Source organism: Rana temporaria, chromosome 3 (assembly GCF_905171775.1).
Source record: "Rana temporaria chromosome 3, aRanTem1.1, whole genome shotgun sequence".
Taxonomy (NCBI): Eukaryota; Metazoa; Chordata; class Amphibia; order Anura; family Ranidae; genus Rana; species Rana temporaria.
Genome location: NC_053491.1, coordinates 97049011 through 97063189, shown reverse-complemented (window position 1 = coordinate 97063189; position 14179 = coordinate 97049011). Strand labels below are relative to the sequence as shown.

The 14179-nt window shown below is 45.9% G+C and overlaps 1 protein-coding gene across 2 annotated transcripts in view; it reads right to left on the bottom strand.

Moving 5' to 3' along the window:
• Positions 1-5568, bottom strand: part of PKM (pyruvate kinase M1/2) — a 44291-nt gene extending 38723 nt beyond the window's left edge. For both annotated transcript variants that reach the window (XM_040343041.1, XM_040343040.1), the window contains exon 1: positions 5460-5568. The gene's annotated coding sequence lies outside the window, so the exon portion shown is untranslated. The remainder of the gene's footprint in view (positions 1-5459) is intronic.
• Positions 5569-14179: the final 8611 nt, after the last annotated feature.

The following is a 14179-nucleotide window of genomic DNA, read 5'->3' as shown; positions in this document are numbered from 1 at the left end:
GACTAGAAACTCTGCAGACAAGATTTGGAGCTGGAGAGTTCCTGTTGTACAGCTGGGGGGGGGGGGGTCTTCTGATTCTAATATACACATGGCAGGTGTGCTTAAAGTGTCTAAAATGTACACAGAATGCCAAAGTCAGACTCCAGTAAAGCATAAAAAATTAGGTGCTGCTGAAATCAAGTATTATTTATTCAATATTAAACCATTATCTACTCAATCCAAAACCCAGAAACGACTTTATGGCTCTACATATACCTTTAAAAAAAAAATATGTTTTTTTTGCAGAATCATACTTGCCTAGGTGAATGCTGCATCTGTCCCCCACCGGCTCCAACACTGAGAACCAAGTGACCCAACACTGCCAGTCACAGGCTCTCTGCTCTGCCCCTTCCTTGCCAACTGGAGCGCTGGGCTGTGGAGGGGATGGCAGCTGGCGGCTCAGGCTTTCAACGGCTTGTTGAGAGGCTGAGCTGGGTGCCAGTTCAGGCATGTGAGCCAATTCCGACCCCAGTGTATCGATCTTGCCAGAGCATGGACCAGCTCTGTGACATCAGCAGACGTCAGCCCGCTGTCTGCTGAAAATGGGTTGCAGGAATGCAGAACAAACTGCACTCTTGTGATCCATGGCAGAAATACAGCCCAACAAGCTTGGGCTGTACTTTAATTTCATTGCAATGGAGGAGCAGCTATAATTTATCTAGCCCCTGACAGCTTTAGATTATGTGTGGTCAAACTTAAATGTATGAAGTTCATGGAACCCAGAGATTCCTCCAGGGGTTCTTTAAGAAGAAAAAAGTGGGACACTGATCTCTTGCCTAACCTGACCACCAACGTAGGAAACGCTACAATTTTCACTCTTTTCTGACAATGGTCATTATTATTAATTTCATGGTTGGGGAAACCCCATTGTCTATTCTTCCCCGATATCGGAAAACTATTTTATGGGTTCTTTCATGCAAGTTGAAGGAAGACTGATGTAGAGCACGCTAGGGGATGCACACTAGGGCATACTCCCATGGTATATTCTAGTGCAGGGTTCCTCCCAGGATTGCTAGGGGTTCCCTGAGCAATTTTTGCCTCTCAGATAAGTTCCCACTGAGACACCATTGATCTTTTTAGCCAACTGTGAAGGGGGGGGGGGGTTACCTTACCAATGACCACAAGTGTAAGGAGCATTCTTCCCACTGACCACCACACTACTGTGCTGAATTGTAGATATATTAATTTTTAGCCAGAAAAATTATTCGAAGGGTTCTTCTGTACTGAAATGGTTGAGAAAGGCTGTCCTAGTGCATCATGGAAACTGCTCCTAATAAAGTCCCCTACCGCATCATCTGAAGCCAAGTTTTTTTTTTTTTTTCTGGTTGAGACTTGCTCAACTAGGACACCGAGCTGCTACGTGTAGAATACAAATCGAGATTCCCCCTATCTGCCGATGAGACTAAAGGAACCCGCAGGTGTCTGGAAATCAGGCCTGTGTGATATAAAATTTCTACTAGCACAGTTAGGGTGTAATCACACTGGGTACTGTAGAACCAAACTGTCGCCAAGTTCAAATGCCTCCCCTGACTGATCTGCATGCTTGCATCATCACCTCCACCAATTAGACTTCAGAGATCCCTGGTCTGTGCTGAGGGATCTATTAGAGAGTTTGTGCGCTCAGAAATGTTGTGCACTCACAATAAATCGTTCCGCTCTCTCCTCTTCCAATCGGCCAGGGACACAGTACATTGAACTGTTCCCAGGCATGGTTTAGTGCAGATAAAACTAAACTAAACAGGAATAAAAAGGGGTTAGACTATCAGTGTGAGCATACCTATTCATATGAAGATCTAAAGCCCTGTATACACAGGATGTTCAATAGAAACCAGCCGACATTTGGCCTGTGTGTACGGCTGCCGACCCAGCTTCTTTCGAAGGGGCATGACCGAAAAATGTCTGCAAATTGCCATCCGATCAGCGCTGGTAGCCAATGGCTGCAAGCGCTGATCGGTGTGTTCTGGAGGGGGGGCCCCCCCCCCATTTCCATGTCAGGACACAATAGCTCAGCAGGGAGATCGCTGTACTTTTTCCCCATTCCGACCCCTGGGTTGAAGGAAAAGAAACGTATAGTGTGTACTAGGCTTTACTGTGTCGAGAAATATACTCATTCAGATTTGCATTGAATGGTTTGTTTTTTGTTTGTTTTTTGGTGCTCCTGCTCATCTACTCCAGAAAAAGCCATATTGGATTAACAGCTGAGCTGTGGGAGACCTGGATCATCAATGTCCTGCTCTGCTGATTAGGTTATTGACTTGTGCAGCTCTTGTTATAATCAATCACTGACCTGAGTAGCAAATGCTTCAGCCACGACTTCCAATGACCTTGGAAAGGGCGCAGTGCATCCTACTGCACGATGCTAAAGATAGAACAGCTATAGATATCCGAGACTCTACATAGCTCTGTCCCTCTGAAGAAGGCATGCATTCATGGCGATACAGGGAAGAAAAACACTTTAATGAACATGGGGAATAGGAGAATAACATAGCCTGGATTATTTCCTCACATTACAACAGACATGAACAGAAGAAGGTTATTCCAGGAAGTGAGCGGGATTTCATAATTAAGGTGTGTCGTGATCAAAAATGCATCGGGAAAAGAAAAAAAAAAAAAGATTATACATAACTAAATATCCCATTCAGAGAGCTGCCATCTTCTACATATGAACCCTGACATTGGGTCAGTAGGACAAAAAAAAAAAAAAAAAAAAAAAAAAACACACACAAAAAAAAAAAGGAAATGAAACAATAATTGTATAAAATAACAAACATCTAAAAAGGAAGCCTTGTTCATTGTTGTCATTCAAGGGCTCATGCACACAGGCATTGTCTGGTCCAATCAGGTGGGGATCCATGAACAGATATCTTGCTGAATCAGAGCAAACCAGGATGTCATTTTGTGATGGCTCAGTGGCCATTTAAAAAAAAAAAAAAAAAAAAAAAAGGAAGGGGAACTTTCCAGGCCCATATTTATTCTCTATTGCCAAATAAAAATGGACATGCATTCTGTTTAGAGACCAGCTCTGATCCATTATTTCTAGGTCAGAAAAAAAAAAGACGAAGGCTCTTTTGCCATTATTGTAAATCTGTTTAGACCCGCCTGCCCATAGACTTCTGATCAAGTCCTCACAAAAACCGACAAGGGCACCCGATCAGATCGCCCATGTGAAAAACACTAGACTGCCTTTATACTTAAAGATTGGAGTCTGGTTGATGTTTTTTTTTTTAGATTTGAGCATTTTTTTATTTTTACAAATTAGCACAAATTTCTGTGAAGCCTGCCAAGGCCTTATGGTGACCATACACTCATTGATCTGATGGAACAATTCCTCACAGAACTCGATAATATGATCAGATCTATGGATTACTAACAAAACAGAAAAACTGAACGAATTTAGCTAAAAAAATTCTGATCAACCTGAATGGAAAAAAATCTGATCATAAGAAAGTAGATAATTTGGAACGATTGTATATGTACGTGATTTTCCGATCAGGCAGTAAACGTATTGACATTCAAGCAGAACTCAACACTCCTCCTTTCCAGCCGAGGAAGCTGCCATCTTAGCCTCTGATCTGCAATTACCATGGTGCTGCACATGTCATCAGTTATGACGCCAGCCATTAGATGATTGGACAGTTCAGTTAGGAGTATAAGCAAATCTGACAGTTCTCATTCATGGCACGCCTTAAAATGTAATTATTATGGAAAAAACTGTTAAAGCGCGGGTTCACCCAAAAAAAAATTTAACATTAGATTCAGCCCAGAATGACAATCGGCTGTTTTTCCCCCCCCCCCCCCGTACATACCGTATTTTCACCGCCACTTCCGGGTATGTCTTCTGCGGGACTGGGTGTGCCTAATTGACAGGCTTCCGACCGTCGCATACTGCACGTCACGAGTTGCCGAAAGAAGCTGGACAGCGAGTCGGTTCTATACGGCGCCTGCGCACCGACGTTCGGCTTCTTTCGGCAACTCGTGACGCGCTGTATGCGACGGTCGGAAGCCAATCAATTAGGAACGCCCAGTCCCGCAGAAGACATACCCGGAAGAGCCGGTGAAAATACGGTATGTATGGAAAAAAAAAAAAAAAAAAAAAAAACAGCCGATCGTCATTCTGACAACTCGGCTGAATCTAATGTTAAAAAATGTTTTTTTGGGTGAACCCCCGCTTTAAATTGATGGGCCCAGTTCTGCTTTTGGGGACTCTTCACATCAAAATACAGTGCAGGAAAGGCACGTCATTCCTTGTGCGTTTCCCACACCGTGAGTGAACATACCGCCATTTCAAGAGCACATAGGTGCCAATGAATTATTAATGGCACCCCAAATACATCTTGCAAGCACAGTGCGTTTGCAGCAGCCAATGACATAGTCCTGCAGTACCACACGGATCGGTGCAGTGCAACACAACACGGAATGCACAGGCCCCACGTTTGTATATAAATTGTGTTCTGTGCACAGGCCACCATAATCATGGCCATACATGGTTCAATAAAAGACCGATGTCTTTACAGAAATAACTGATCTGTAGTGTACAACCATTCAACGTATATGCCACCTATGGGAACACAGCTTTCGTTTGATAGTTGGAAGATATGATTGCATTTCTGTTTTCCCCATGCAACCTCTGACCGAACGAAATGCATTCTAATTAGGACCAATGCATCTGAGTGGCACCGTTCAATGCAAATCTAACCGTTAACTTTCCACCCTGGGCGACTAACCTGGGTTGATCAAATGTGATCTAATCTATGAGCTCACTGACGCTGTTTTGATGCGTGCAACAGATGGCGTTGTACACATCTAAACGCAGCACTACAATAACCAAGATGCCCATACACGCAGCCATGTCTATGTATGAAAGTGTGTGCTGCATTTAGCTGGGCACAGAAAACGCTGCAGATTTTATACACGCATGTTTGTACTTTACACTGCATCTTGGAGCTCTGCCAGGAAAAAAACTCATTCATGCAGAAAATGCGTGGAAATATCCCTGCCCAGGTGAATGAGCCCTATTGATCAGAACGGAAGATATCCCTGTTTGATTGCCGATTTGTGGAAACTAATGTAGATTGGACATTGTGATCAAGGCGTGTATGGCCTCCATTAGAGAACAGAGAAGGGACCCATCTGTCAGGCAGGACACGCCCCCTCCTGGTCTCCCTGGTAACTAGTGATGCAGCACTTTATAGAAGGGGAGCCATGTTCTAGTGCTAGGAATCCCACACATAATGTCACACACCCACCTCCAACCTTCTCTATGGTATATGTAGGTGATAGAGCCAGCCTGAGTCCAAACATCCCCGCACTAAGCCTGACATCCGTAATCCCATTAATGTATACTGAGGAGATCTCTCCGGGCTTCCTTCAGTCCTCCATCCCTTCCGTTACACACAATAGCGGCTCGGGTTACTGATTACCTGTGCTGGGAGTGTCCTCACAACTCGCTCCTTTCCCTCTCAGGCGTCAGTGGGAAATAAGCCGGCAGCTACCCAGCACCAAGGTTATCCCTGCAGAGCCGCTTCACCGGACTACAACCTGCCGCACAGATCCCTCCGCCACCCCCTTCTCCACACCGCTATACCGCTGCCTAGCACAAAAAACAGCCCCGCAACACGGCTCTCACTATCACAGCTTGTGTTATGTTATTGAATACTGTACAAGGAGGGATAATTACCGTTCAGATAGAAGGTGATAGCGAAGAACTATTTCGCGGAGGGATTATTTTGGCAATGGCATTGACTGACGCATTTTCTTTGGCCGGCCAATCAGGAGACGGGAGAGGAACACATGCCCGGTGCGTGGAAGATGTGCTGAGGTGCGCATGGCTGAATGAGTCATACGCATCATCACCGTGACTGTCCTGTCATAGAGAGAGGGCCAGAGTGCGGGGGCACGGCGGGCAGAGTGCGGGTACATGGCGGGCAGAGTGTAAGGGGCAGCACGCATCTTTGTGTTAGGACGCTCCTTCTAAAAATCCACAGTGGATCACTTTTCAGAGGGCAACGCAGCTGTAAATGAGCCCTTAGGCTGCTTGGTGTGGGTAGGTCAGTCTATGTACACCAGAAATTCATGGAACCCCCAAGGTGCCCCCACAGGTTGCTAGGGGTTCCTTGATCTGCCCCTCTGATGAGTTAACACTGACACCATTGATCATTTTAGTTATTTGTAAGGGCAAGGGCTCTTTCACACGGGCGGACCGTATGTCTGCTTTCACACGGGCGGACCGTATGTCTGCTTTTTCCTCCATACGTGTGCGGATGAAAAAGGGACATGCATTGGTCCCTATGAAATCGCAGGTGTCAGCGGATGAACATCCGCTACCTGATCTCGCCCGGTTCTGCAGACGGAGAAAAACCCTATTTTTACATCCGTCATCGGGTCGGGTGAACACGGACAGACGGTCCGTGTTCATCCGATCTCCCCATAGAGGAGAGCACAGGGCACGCTGCAATGGTGGGCACAGGTCATGCTGAAATGATGGGCACAAGTCACGCTGCATTGATGGGCACAGGTGAGCCTGCATTGAGGGGAACAGATAAAGTTGTTAATATTTTTGTAATGTAATTCTGCATAAAACATTTAACCACTTTAAGCCCCGGACCAATATGCTGCCTAAAGACCCAAGGTGTTTTTACAGTTCGGGACTGCGTCGCTTTAACAGACAATTGCGCGGTCGTGCGACGTGGCTCCCAAACAAAATTGGAGTCCTTTTTTCCCCACAAATAGAGCTTTCTTTTGGTGGTATTTGATCACCTCGGCGGTTTTAATTTTTTGCGCTATAAACAAAAATAGAGCGACAATTTTGAAAAAAATGCAATATTTTTTACTTTTTGCTATAATAAATATCCCCCAAAAACATATATAAAAAAAATTTTTCCCTCAGTTTAGGCCGATACGTATTCTTCTACCTATTTTTGGTAAAAAAAATCGCAATAAGCGTTTATCGATTGGTTTGCGCAAAATTTATAGCGTTTACAAAATAGGGGATAGTTTTATTGCATTTTTATTTATTTTTTTACTACTAATGGCGGCGATCAGCGATTTTTTTTTCGTGACTGCGACATTATGGCGGACACTTTGGACAATTTTGACACATTTTTGGGACCATTTAAAAATGCATTTAAATTGCATTCTTTATTGTGAAAATGACAGTTGCAGTTTGGGAGTTAACCACAGGTGGCGCTGTAGGAGTTAGTGTGTGTTTACAACTGTAGGGGGGTGTGGCTGTAGGAATGACGTCATCGATCGAGTCTCCCCTATAAAGGGGATCACTCGATCGATGCAGCGCCATAGTGAAGCACGGGGAAGCCGTGTTTACATACGGCTCTCCCCGTTCTTCAGCTCCGGGAAACGATCGCGACGGAGCGGCTATAAACAAATAGCCGCGCCGTCGTCACTCCCCGAGGGAACCCGACCGCCGCGGTGGGGGGGGGGGTCCCGATCGGACCCACGTCTAGGCAGGCACGCCTAGACACCCAGGCACCCACGTCTAGGCAGGCACGTACAGGTACGTTGATGTGCCTGTCCGTGCCATTCTGCTGACGTATATCTACATGCGGCGGTCGGGAAGTGGTTAAAGTGGAGGTTCCATCAAAAAAACAATTACATTTTGCTTTAAACTGTAGCTTACGACTAAAAAAGAAAAAAAATAAGAAACATTTTTTTTTTTACTCATCTGGAAATGCCTGTTGCTATGCGGTCCCACGAAATCTGCCTTTGAAACCACCTAGGATTCTGACATCATCTCCCTCTAATGCTCCTGGGAAATGATGACACACGATGCAGTGCGCTGTCCAATTATCACTCCCCATCCAAGACTTCCAGGAAGTAAGTGCTTGTAGGCTTCACAATGCCCACAAGCAAAATGACAACGGTGTAGATAAAGTTTTATAAACTATCTTTTTTGAATATCTATGCGGATCGGCGGCGGATTGTAAAATAGTAAGTGACCGGATTTATAATATAAAAACGCAGGATGAAAGGACATACATTTAAAAAATGCCAATTGTGGTTGGAACTCCGCTTTAAGTGTCATTTCATGATATAATTTATGAGGGCGTGATTAGGGGTGTGGTCGGGTAGGGCAACTGGTGGCGAGTAACCCTTGAGGCCTGGCTAGTAGCTCAGGACTTGAAATTTTGAGCCCTGAATTTAAGATTCTTCACTTCAAAACAATCAAGCTTGAAGCGGTATTATACCCAGAAGCAAACATTTACAGTGCCTTGAAAAAGTTTTCACACCCCTTGAAATTTTCAAGACCTATTCACAAGTGCAGTGCCACACAAACACAATTTTTATATACAGAGTGAAATTCCATAATAAAGTGACTTAGGGCTCTTTCACACGGGCGGCCCGTTCAGGTCTGCCTGCCTGTTTTTTTGGCGGACCTGAACGGGCTCTCCGTGCTCCTCTATGGAGCCGCGGATGTCAGCGGTGACATCCGATCCGCCAAAGTGTGACGGAGGAAAAACCTACTTTTCCATCCGTCTGGCGGATCAGATCGGGTGAACATGGACAGACGGTCCGTGTTCATCCGATCCCCCCATAGGGGAGAGCGGTGAAAAGACAGGGCGGTCCCTGCACAGTGTGCGGGATCCGCCGGCTCAGCGGGGATCAACGGAGCGATCCCCGCTGAGCAAGCGGAGGTTCACAGGGCGGATCATTACTGATCCGCCCCATGTGAAAGGGGCCTTATTCAAGTACGGGGGGGTCACACCACAACTGCCCTGCAAAATGGCGGACGTCCATTAACTGCTTAAAGGGGTTGTAAAGGAAACATTTTTTTCCCTAAATAGCTTCCTTTACCTTAGTGCAGTCCTCCTTCACTTACCTCATCCTTCCATTTTGCTTTAAAATGTCCTTATTTCTTCTGAGAAATGCTCACTTCCTGTTCTTCTGTCTGTAACTCAACACCGTAATGCAAGGCTTTCTCTCTGGTGTGGAGAAAGCCTCCTGAGGGGGGAGGGGACGAGTAGGAGTGTCAGGACACTCTACTTTGCAGATAGAGAAAGGAGCTGTGTGTTAGTGGGCATCCTGACACTCCTGCTCGCCCCCTCCCCCCTCAAGAGTAAGGTGACCAGATTTTTAAAATGAAATCGGGGGACATATTTTTTCTTTACTAGTAATGGCAATAATCAGCAACTCTCTGCCCGTCGCCGCCCGCCTCACAGCCTCTCAAGTCTTACTCTTCGGGCCCCGGCTACTACTGGATGGGGAGCGGAGGAAGATTACTCCGCCAGGGAAGGCAAGGAGATAGGCAGGCGGCTGGCCAGGATTTGAGCCAAGGCAGTAGAACATGCAAGCGAAGCTGAATGGGCATGCGCCTGAAACTGAAGAAATATTCCCTCTGCTCCGACCAGCACATGATCATCAGAAAGGGGCACAGATAATGGGAAAAATACAACCCCCCTTATGCTAGTAGGCACGGCGGAGCGGGGGTGTGTAATTCTATTTTTTTTATTTTAATTCTGCACTGATTGTCTTTGAAATTGCCCCTCCCCCTTATTAAATCCAATCTGGGGACAAAACCAGGGACCGACTTGGTTCGGGGACAGTGTCCTCAATCAGGGGACTGTCCCCTGAAACTGGGGATGTCTGGTCACCCTACTCAAGAGGCTTTCTCCACACCAGGGAGAAAGCCTTGCATTACTGTGTGGAGTTAGAGACAGAAGAACAGGAAGTGAGGATTTCTCAGAAGAAATAAGGACATTTAAAACAAAATGGAAGGACTGCACTAAGGTAAAGGAAGCTATTTAGGGGAAAAAAGACCACCCCACGTACATATACTACAGCAGGAAGTCCCTTAAATGAAAAATGACCTACCTGTATGTGATTGTTTTCTTCAGCTCTGGGGCGTGCATACTTGCCTTTGAAACCCCGCTCCTGCACAACTGGTGCCAATCGCAAAGTCATTTTTTTAGCACTGATCACTGTATTAGTGTCACTGGTCCCCAAAAAGTGTCAGTTAGGTGTCCGCCGCAATGTCTCAGTCCCACTAAAAATGGCTGATCGCCGCTATTACTAGTAAAAAAATAAATAAAAGTCAATAAATATATCTCTTAGTTTGTAGATGATATAACTTTTGCATAAACCAATCAATATACACTCAGGCCTCGTACACACGACCGGGTTTCTCGGCAAAAACCAGCAAGAAAACTGCTTCTTGCCGAGATTCCCGTTCGTGTGTACGAGGCATTCAGGTTTCTCGTCTGGAAATCTGGCCAGAATCTCGACGAGAAAAAAAGAGAACCTGATCTCTTTTTTTCTCGTTGAGATTCTTGTCGGCCTGTTTCCAGACGAAAAAACAGAGAGTGTGTATACTTACCTGTCGCCGTGGAAACCTGTGCATGCTCGAAATGACTTTGACGCATGCGCGGTAGCTTCCACGGCATAGGTAGGGTGAAGCAAGATGGCGGTGATGGCATTGAATGTGATGAGCGCATGCTCGTCATACGTGATGACGTCACCGCGTTCTTTCCTTTCAAGAGAACCGCGGTTCTTTTGAAATGAAAGTCAGTACACTCTGGCGGCAAGAGTTTCTTGCCAAGAACCTCGTCAGGGAAAACAACAGGTTTTTCCTGACGAGATTCTTGGACGTGTGTACGAGGCCTTATTGGGATTTTTTTAATCAAAAATATGTAGCAGAATACATATTGACTGAAATTGATAAAGAAATTAGATTTTTTAATTTTTTTTGTGGTGTTTTATAGCAGAAAGTAAGAAATATGTTTTCTATTTTTAAAATTGTCAGTCTTTTGTTGTTTATAGCGCAAAAAATGAAAAACCGCAGAGGTGATCAAATACCACCAAAATAAAGCTCTATTTGTGGGGAAAAGATTTTATTTGGGTACAGTGTCGCAAGACCACGCAATTGTCAGTGCCGTATTGCAAAATATGGCTTGGTCAGGAAGGGGGTAAGACCTTCCGGGGCTGAAGTGGTTAAACTGTTGACATACATGTGAAGCAGCAAAAAAGTGAGCTTTACCACCCACGTGCTGCATATATGCGTCGCAGGGTGGCTGATGTTTCTGTCTTATGAGCATGCTCATTACACACTTCCAGCACAAAGACAGCTCCTGTCCCCACTAACAATCAGTAGCCAGTGGGACCAGCTCCCGATCATGGGACCACTGTGACAGCCAATCAAAGTGGTCACATGATTGCTGATCCCTCCTGCTCCTCAAGGTGTTCAGAAATGTTTAAACGGACACCGGGGCGGGAGGAAAGAGGTTAGTGGCCTCATTCACATGGAAGTAGCTTTCCATACACCCTTGCAAAGGGCTGTCTTTGCCCTCATGGGACGCACAGGTGTTCTGTGCATCCAGTCCTATTCATGTCTTTTGGGACACAGCGGCTGCACAGACACGGCCACTGGGCCAATTTGACAGCTGTGTGGGTGCATGTTCCCTAATGCACTCTGTCTGCGTTTTGGACACCCAGCTGCAGTGTCATCTTAAGAGCATTATAGGCCCCCGGGCAATACAGTGCACTGGGGCCCTGTCTACACAATCACGCACGAGAATTTACTGACAAAAATCATAAAATTTACTGGCAGAACCACATCTTTTACTGCCAGTGCAAAAAAAAGTACCTAAAATTACAGTTTTCAGTGCCGAACAATTCAAATGTCAGTATTTAAACTATAAAATGTCTTCATTGACATGAAGGTCAGGTTACTATAACCCAGCCAGCACAGAGTTTCCTCTTACATCAGAGTCTGTAGGATTCCCCCTTACAGTGAAAGGGAACTCTTATGTAAAGGGGAACGCTGCAGATCATGATCTAAGGGGGGACCTCTGATGTGGAGGGGGGTTCTGGTGACCAGAGACCACCTTATATCAGAGTCCACTGCTTTCTTTTTCCCACTTACATCAAGGTCCGCAGACTGAGTTCCCCCTTGCATTGTAAGGGGGAATCCTGCAGACTCTGATGTAAAGGGGAACTCTGATGTGGGGGGCACTCTGGTGACCAGAGACCACCTTCCGTAGAGTAAATACACTAAGGTAAGGGGGGTCACTAATATAGGAGGGGGAACCTTTATATCAGTGCCCCCTTACATTTTTGCATTCACTCCCCCCTTACATCAGCAACCCCCCGCACTCGTGGAGGACCGGATCTTCTCTGTGATTTCCGCAAACTGAGCATGGGCAGTTCTAACCCGTCACTCTCCACAATTTTTTACTGGAGTTGCTGGGCAGCCGGTGGGGCCCCCCAGGCAAGCGGGGCCCCCGGGCAACTGCCCAGCGTGCCCAATGGAAAAGATGGCCCTGCCCAGCTGCACCCACAAGACTGTCAAATTGGGACCAGTGCAGCCGCTGCATCCCAATAGACATAAATGGGACTACATACATGTGAATACCTGTGCATCTCATGTGGGCAAAGGTGGCACTGTGCTTGGGTGTATGGATAAATACATCCATGTGAATGAGGCCACAATCTGTTGCATTGCGTAGCTACCCCAATCAATTTAATGTAGCACTCATGAAAAAAATACTTCATACACTTTAGGGCCACAACGTAAATTCCAAATACAAAATGTTTTATATTGCAGCTTAGCAGTCCTTAGATGCTCAGGCTACGTTATTTTACACTTTTCTGTCTTTTTTCCCCTTAGTTTTCACCTGGTAAATCTGCCAGTAACACATTTCTTGTCCTAGGGAGACAGTAGTCATTCATCCAAATGTATCAGGGCAACAAGATAGGACTACATACATCTCACCTCCTCTTTTCTCCATAACAAAGTTCTGTAGTCCTCAGAGACAGCTAAGGACAGTGTAACTGATAACAATCAGAGGGCAAAGAAAGTTATGATCAACAAGTATTTTTTTTAGACTATTCAAACAGCTATAACAAAATAATAATAAACTTTATTTTATATAGCGCCTTTATTTATATATATATAAGGTAGCTTCTCAAGGCACTTTACAAGGAAAACACAGAAAGCAAAAAAGGGACAATTATGTCACAACTTGTCTAAAGAAAAATATTTTTAAATTTGATTTGATTGAGTTTAGAGAAGACGACTCTTTTGTTCTTTGGAAGTCATTTCCATAGATTTGGAGAATAGCAGGAAAAGTAGGGTTGCTACCTTTTCTTCAATCCAAACCCAAACAGTTTAGCGGCGCACTGCAAATTATTTTAAGAAGGAGCGCTGTGGACTCTGGTATAAAGGGGAACTCTGATGTAAGGGGGTTTCGATTTACCAAATCTCCCACTTAATTTAGAGTTCCCAGCATTTCCCCTTAGGCCCCTTTCACACTGGGGCGGGAGGTATTGCGACGGTATTCGGCCACTAGCGGTGCGTTTTTACCCCCCGCTAGCGGCCTTTCAATGGGAAGAAGCAGTGGAGGAGCGGTAAACACACCGCTCCTTCACCGTTCCAAAGATGCGGCTAGCAGGAATTTTGGAGCGGTGCGCTAGCCCTCGAGCTTTCACACTGGAGAAACAGCAGCCGCTGTTTCAGGTCGGTTTGCAGGAGCTATTTCTCTTTCGTTCATAGACGGACACAGCCTTCATTGACCTTAGGGTTATGCTTCTTCCTACCAGGAGATTTAGGCAGAATTCTACAGCACTTAAGGTGTTAAAAACTTTCCTTCATGCTGCTCCTCCCAGGGGGCGTGGCTCCCCCAGGCATAACCCACACCCTGCTTTAGCAGCCTCAGTTTGTTTTCTGCCTAACGACAGGAGGTCAAGGCTATCTCTGGAGTTCCTGGACTCTGGAGTTTTTTTCTGGCGATTTTTCTCGCTTTTTTTATTATTTTGTTCCTGCATTTTTGAATCCTGCGATTCTTCTATCAACAGCCGACTGGGTGACAGGCTGGGTCCTCGACTCTTGTAGTCCCCCCATGTTCGGCCTTCGAGCGTGTGCCGGCCCTCAGCTCAGCTTTGGGACGTCCACGACAGGCCCCATTGCTCCAGGGGCGGCCGGGGAACTTTGGTTCTAGGGCACACATATGACCGGTCTCTATGGCTTTGTCACAGTGTGTCTGGCCGACAGCCATGCCGTTTACGGACGTTGGTTCTGTCTGGGATACCTCCAGCCGGGTAGTCGCAGGACAGGTAAGTAGTGGCCCCTTACTCAGGTAAGTGGTCTGGCTGGTGGTTTCCCTGGGGAGGTCGACTGAGGGTCCGCCCTGCT